Below are 6,402 nucleotides of genomic sequence, written 5' to 3' on the forward strand. Positions count from 1 at the left end.
AAATCCAGATGAGCTGCTGTTGCCTATAATCCCAGCACATGGAAGGCAGAGGTTGAGCAGCAGAAATCTAAGGTCACTCTCAGCTACTCCGTGAGTTCAAGGCCAGCCTGAGCTATGTGTAATAATTGTTCAGTGTATTTTTTGAGACTGGAGTCTCCTGTGGTCCACAGGGCCCTAGAACCTATTGTATAGCTGAGGACAACCTTGAGATTTATCCCTCCCTTCTCCCCTACAATGCTGGGATTGCAGGTGTATGATACTTTGCTCCCAAATCCACACTTTTTTGCTTCCATTGTTCCTTAGTGCCTCTTGTTGACCAAGGGCTGCCCTCGCAGACAGCCATGACAACTTTCTTGCTGGACTCTCACGTCAGCCCTGGCCTGCAGGCCGACATCTTCTCCAGACACAGCAGGAGAAGTAATGACAGAACCTATGTCAACTCAGGGGTGGTGGCGCACGTCTTTAATCCCAGTACTTGGGAAGCAGGGGCAGGTGGATCTCTGTGAGTTCCAGGTCAGTCTGGTCTATGAAGTGAGTTCCAGGACAGCCAGGGCTACACAGAGAAACTCTGTGACAAAACAAAAACAAAAACTCCAAAACCAAAAAAAATCTAAGTCAATCCATATCTATCTCAGGGCTCAAATTCTTCCCATCCCATAACTGAGCCTTGATGATAGATACAATCAAAAGTTCAGGTCCAACCTAGACTAAAGTAAGCTCAAGGCAACTTAGTAAGTTATTGTTTAAAAAAAAAAACCCCATTTCTATTTATTTATTTTATTTTATGTGTGTGGGCATTTTGCCTGCATATGTGTCTGTGCAGAATGTGTGTGCAGTGCCTGCAGAATCCAGAAGAGAGCATCAGATCCCCGAAACCTGAGTTACAAACAGTTGTGAGCAGCCTTGTGGCTGCTGGGAATCAAACCAGGGTCCTATGGAAGAACAACCAGTGCTCTTAACCACTGAGCATCTCCAGCCCCAAAATGTTTTCTTTTTCTTTTTAAATAGAGGAATGGGGGCCCAGCAAGCTGACTTCTTGGGTAAAGGTAATTGCTACCAACCCTGACAACAAGAATTTTATCCCTAGGTGCCACATGATGTAAGTCAAGAATCAACTGACTCCCTGCAGAAAGTTGTCTTCTGGTCCCACATAGGTCCATGGATACACTCCCTGCCACACAAATAAGCACAGGAAAATAGCTAACATTTCTACAGCAGCCTTTTTTGGTTTGGATTTTGTTTTTATTGTCATTTTCCAAGACAGGTCTCTCTATGTGGCTCTGGGTGTCCTGGAAATCACTCTGTAGATCAGGCTGGCCGTGAACTCACAGAGACCCATCTGCCTCTGCCTCCCAGAACGCTGGGATGGAAGGCATGTGCGTTAATATGGCCAGACCCTTACAGTGTTTTTTTTTTTAAAAAAAAAATATTTATTTACTTGTCATGTATACAATATTCTGCAAGCCAGAAGAGGGCACCAGACCTCATTACAGATGGTTGTGAGCCACCATGTGGTTGCCAGGAATTGAACTCAGGACCTTTGGAAGAACAGGCAATGCTCTTAACCACTGAGCTATCTCTCCAGCCCTCTTACAGTGGTTTTTAAGACCCTGTATGATCCGTTGTAGACAGACTTTTCTGTCCAATCAGCCCACTCCCCAATAACCACAAAGAGACTTAATATTAATTATAAATACTTGGCTAATACCTCAGGCTTATTACTAGCTAATGCTTACATTTTAAATTAACCCATATTTCTTATCTATACTCTGCCACGTGGCTCAATACCTTTTCTCAGTATGATAAGCTCATCTCCTTCTCTCTGCATCCCCTGCTGATTCTGAGAACCTCCTCCTCCTCTTCCTCATGCTCTCTTTTTTTCTGCAAATCCTGCCCAACCTCTACCTGTCCAACTATTGGCCAGTCAGCTTCTTTACTAACCCAATCACAGTGTTTCTAGTGCGTCTGCCTATCCTTTGAGGACTTTCTGGTGCTAGCTAGGCTGGGGACAGACAGCTATTACAAAAGAAGAGGCAATGTCATTATGGTAAGGGATGGGGCTTAGATTTGTCACCAAATACTTTCAGCAGCTAAACACTGTAGAAAAGGCTCTTGTTCTCATCTTTTTTTCCTTTTAATTTGCATTTACTTATTTTAGTGCACACACACACACACACACACACACACACGGCATAGCAAGTGATGGAGGTTCAAGGACAACTTGTAGGAGTTGGTTATCTTTCTCCCACCACATGGTTTCCAAGAGTCAGACTCAGGCCACCAAGTTTGGCAGCAAGAGACATACATGAATCAGGTGGGGTGGTGGTGCAGGTCACAGAGCAAGTGTCAGGACAGGCTCCAAAGCTACATAGAGAAACCCTGTCTCGAAAAAGAAGAGAGAAAGAAAGAGAGACAGAAAAAGACAGACCGAGAGAGAGGGAGAGTTGGAGAGATGGTTCAGCAGTTCAGAGCACTGGCTGCTCTTGTTCTTCCTAAGGACACAGGTTCAATTTGCACACGTAAGAGCTCACGATTGACTGTAATGGCTCCAGACTCAAGGGATCAGATACCTTCTTCTGGCTTCCACAGGCACCAGGCGTGCAGGTGTCACAGGCATACAAGCAGGCAAAGCATCCATACACATAAAAATAAAATGAGAGACAAAGACAGAGGGGCAGACAGAGACAGCATTTGAGTCAGACATGAAAGTGCCTCTGGTTTCTGCCTCAGGGCTCCAACCCAAGAGTCTCAAAGATTGCCTGAATTAGTCTCCTGCAGATTCCTTGGACATGCAGACTTTTTCTTTCTTTCTTTCTTTTTTTAAAACAGGTCTGACAGTATGGGTCAGGCCAGCGTCTGTGTTAACAAAGCCAGGAGTCAACCATCTACAAGGTAGAAACGCGACCCAGAGTCTCCACCTGGTGGTCGTGCTCAGAAGTGCAGCATGGCTGGCGCCTGTCTGCTTCAAGTATCCCAGACCTGGACCGTGGACAGGAAAGCAGCTTTAGGGTACACCTGACCCCTCTTCTCATTTGCAAGCACACCCACCCAGTGTAGGAGAGATCAGTGGACATGGCGCAGTGTGGCCTGTCCTGTTCCTTGTTTCCTGTCCCTCACTCCCTCCTGTCAGCTTCCACAGCTTCCTCGGTTTCTCTCAAGCACACCGTGCATGTTCCCACCTTCTGCTGCAGCTCTTTGCTGGTATCTCCGTTCTGCCTCAACTTCTCTCCCGCCAATGCTCTCAGGGCTCAGTCCTTTGCTTCAGTCAGTGCTCTGCTCAAATGCCACCCCCAAGAACTTCCCTGACTACACTCTGGACCCTGGCCAGCCCTATGACCCTTCTTGCTTCCTGCCTGCTGTTCTCATGAAACCATGAGCTACAATAAGGCTGAGGTGTTGATCAGCCCGGCAGTGTCGCTAATGTAGCCAAGAGGCACTCAATACACGCTTCCGAATGAGTGACTTCCTTCTATGAGACAGTTATCGTTCCCTTTTCTTCCTCTGGAGGGGAAACTGAGGCGCTTGTGAAGTGACCTGACTCACACAAGTCCGCACAGGAGGTCGGTGATTGGGATCTAAAAGGACAACGACCTTGAACTTCAGGTCCTCCTGTCTTTGCTCTCCAGTGCTGGGATCACAGGTCTGCACTACCACTCCTGGTTCATGAACAAACTATTTTGACTATAATTTAAAATTAAAAAAAAAATATCTGGACCAGTTGTGCAAGCCTGTAATCTGTGTCAGAACCTGAGGCAGGAAGATCACAAGCTCAGGCATCTTGGGCAGCTTAGTAAGACCAGGCCTCAAAATGAAAAAGTAGAATGGGAGATGGCTCATCGGGTAAAGTCCTTGCTGGACAAGCGAGAGACTCTGAGTCCAGATACCCAGAAAAGCCAGATGTGACAATGTGCGTATGTGACCCCAGGGGTGGACATGTGTCACTGACCAGCCAGTCTACCTGAACTCACAGGCTCCAAATTCAGTGACGAGATCCTATCTCAAAAAGAAGGTGAGCAGTAGAGGAGGACATTTGACGCTGATGTCTGACCCCCCACATGCGTGTACATACATGCACACACATGAACATGTACATACATGCACACACATGAACATGTACACACATATGTGTCTTTTTTTAACTCTTTTGTGAGGCCCACCACCCAGCTCCCAAATAAATACACATGGAGTCTTATTTTTTCTCATAAATGCCTGGTCTTAGCTTGGCTTGTTTCTAGACAGCTTTTCTTAAATTATCCTATCAATCTTTTGCCTGTGAGCTTTTGTCTGTGTGTGCAGGCTCGCGCAGGAACAAGTGTGGCTTGCACACCACTTTGGCTGAGAACTTCGCTCACAAGTCACCACCATGCAAGTCAACTCCCTAAACCTCTCCAGACCTTGGCACCCACCACCCTCTTGTTTTGTGTATCAACGTTTGTACTGAGTTTTATTGTTTGGTTGGAAGCGTCACCCCAGCCGCTGACACCCCTATATTCCAAAGAGTCTGGAATGTTTGGGTGGGGGCTTCACCCCAGCTCCTGGCACCCATTTTGGAATGTTGGGTGGAAAGCTCCATTTCAAACCCCCCACTCTGGGAGTTGCCTCAGTCCAGACTCCACCTCAGAAAAAGGCCACCAAATGGTGAGCCCTCCCCAGAGAGGGCCAAGAGACCACTCCCACAGGCTATTTAAACTGCCTCCAGAGACCAAACACATGGTCTTTCTGGTTCTCCCTCCCCCCTTGGTTTCCAAGTCTTCCTCCCCAGGGGGTCTGAAGGACCACCGGGGAACATTGGCACCCATTATACCTAGGCTTTTTCTAATTCGGTTTAATTTGGTCTGATTTGGATTATTGCGTTGGCAGAGAGGGTTATCGGGCTGGAAAGACTTTACATCTATCCCACTTTTCTGTTTGCTCCTTGACATAGTTAGGGTTCCTATGACGGCAAGGAAACACCGTGACCAAAAGGCAAGTTGGGGAGGAAAGGGTTTATTTGACTTACACTTCCAGATCATAGTCCATCATTGGAGGAAGTCAGAACAGGAAGTCGAGCAGGGCTGGAACCTGGAGGCAGGAGCTAATGCAGGTGCTATAGAACCCTGGACCGCCAGCCCAGGGATGACACCATCCACAATGGCGCAGTAGCTGATGCAGGTGCTATAGAACCCTGGACCACCAGCCCAGGGATAACACCATCCACAATGGCCTGGGCCCTCCCTCACTGGTCAGTTATTGAGAAAATGCTTTACAACTGGGCCTCATGGAGGCATTTCCCCAACTGAGGCTTCTTCCTCTCTGATGACTAGCTTGTGTCAAGCTGACACAGGAAATCAGCCAGGACACTCCTCAGACTCCTTCCCAGGCTTCAGCCAAATCCCTCTGGATTGATGAGGCCACGCTTGCCCTTCAGCAGTGTAATGTGACTGAAAACAAGCAAACAACCTCACCAACAAACAGGACAGCTCCTCGAGTGGTGGCTTTGGTAAGAACTGGCAGTAACACAGAGCCCCTGTGTCCATCATTTCCCAAAGGTTGCTTCCCATCTCTTCAAACCTCTAAAACCCCCTCCTCCACTCAGCTCAACTTCTGGCTTCCTGTCACTTGGGGGAAACTATCTTGAGAAGTCTTTTTTCCACAGGCTTCCTGCCCAATACGCTGTCTGTCCTTCTGTGGCCAGAGTGAGCCACCCAAGCTCACAGGCCAAGCCCCCAGCTCCACACCACAGCCCAACCCCCTCCCATCAGGAATATCATTCTTGCTACTTGTTCCTCCCACACTTAGTTTCCTATCCTCTGAAGCATTCTCCATATAAAATGCACTGATATTTCTTGGTTGAGAGGACTATGTTGGTCCTACTCTGCCCTCTCTCTGCTATCCCATCCTCAGTGGGAAGGTGAAACTCTTCTAAGGTGTTCTGTACTTTTTACTACTGCCGCACGCCATCTTGGTGTTCTTCCAAACTCTTGATTTTTTTTTTAAGATTTATTTATGTATTATGTATGCAGTGTTCTGTCTGCATGTGTGCCTGAAGGCCAGAAGGGGGCACCAAATCTCATTAGAGATGGTTGTGAGCCACCATGTCGTTGCTGGGAATTGAACTCAGGCCCTCTGGAAATGCAGCCAGTGCTCCTAACTGCTGAGCCATCTCTCCAGCGCACCCCTCTTGATTTTGACAAAGGACATTTAGAAAAACTATAAAATAGGGCCATGGATATAGCTAGGTTGGTAGAGTATTTTCCTGACGTGTCCAAGGCCATGCGTTCAGTTCCTAGCACTGCATAAGCCAGATGTGGTAGGTTAAGTCTCTATCTCAGCAATCCAGAGGTGGAGAGCAGAGGACCAGAAGTTCAGAGCTCTCCTCCACTGTACAGAGTATTCCAGATCAGCCGAGGAGTCGTGGAACCC

The sequence above is a fragment of the Microtus ochrogaster genome, linkage group LG8 (assembly GCF_000317375.1).
Source record: "Microtus ochrogaster isolate Prairie Vole_2 linkage group LG8, MicOch1.0, whole genome shotgun sequence".
NCBI classification, from domain to species: Eukaryota; Metazoa; Chordata; class Mammalia; order Rodentia; family Cricetidae; genus Microtus; species Microtus ochrogaster.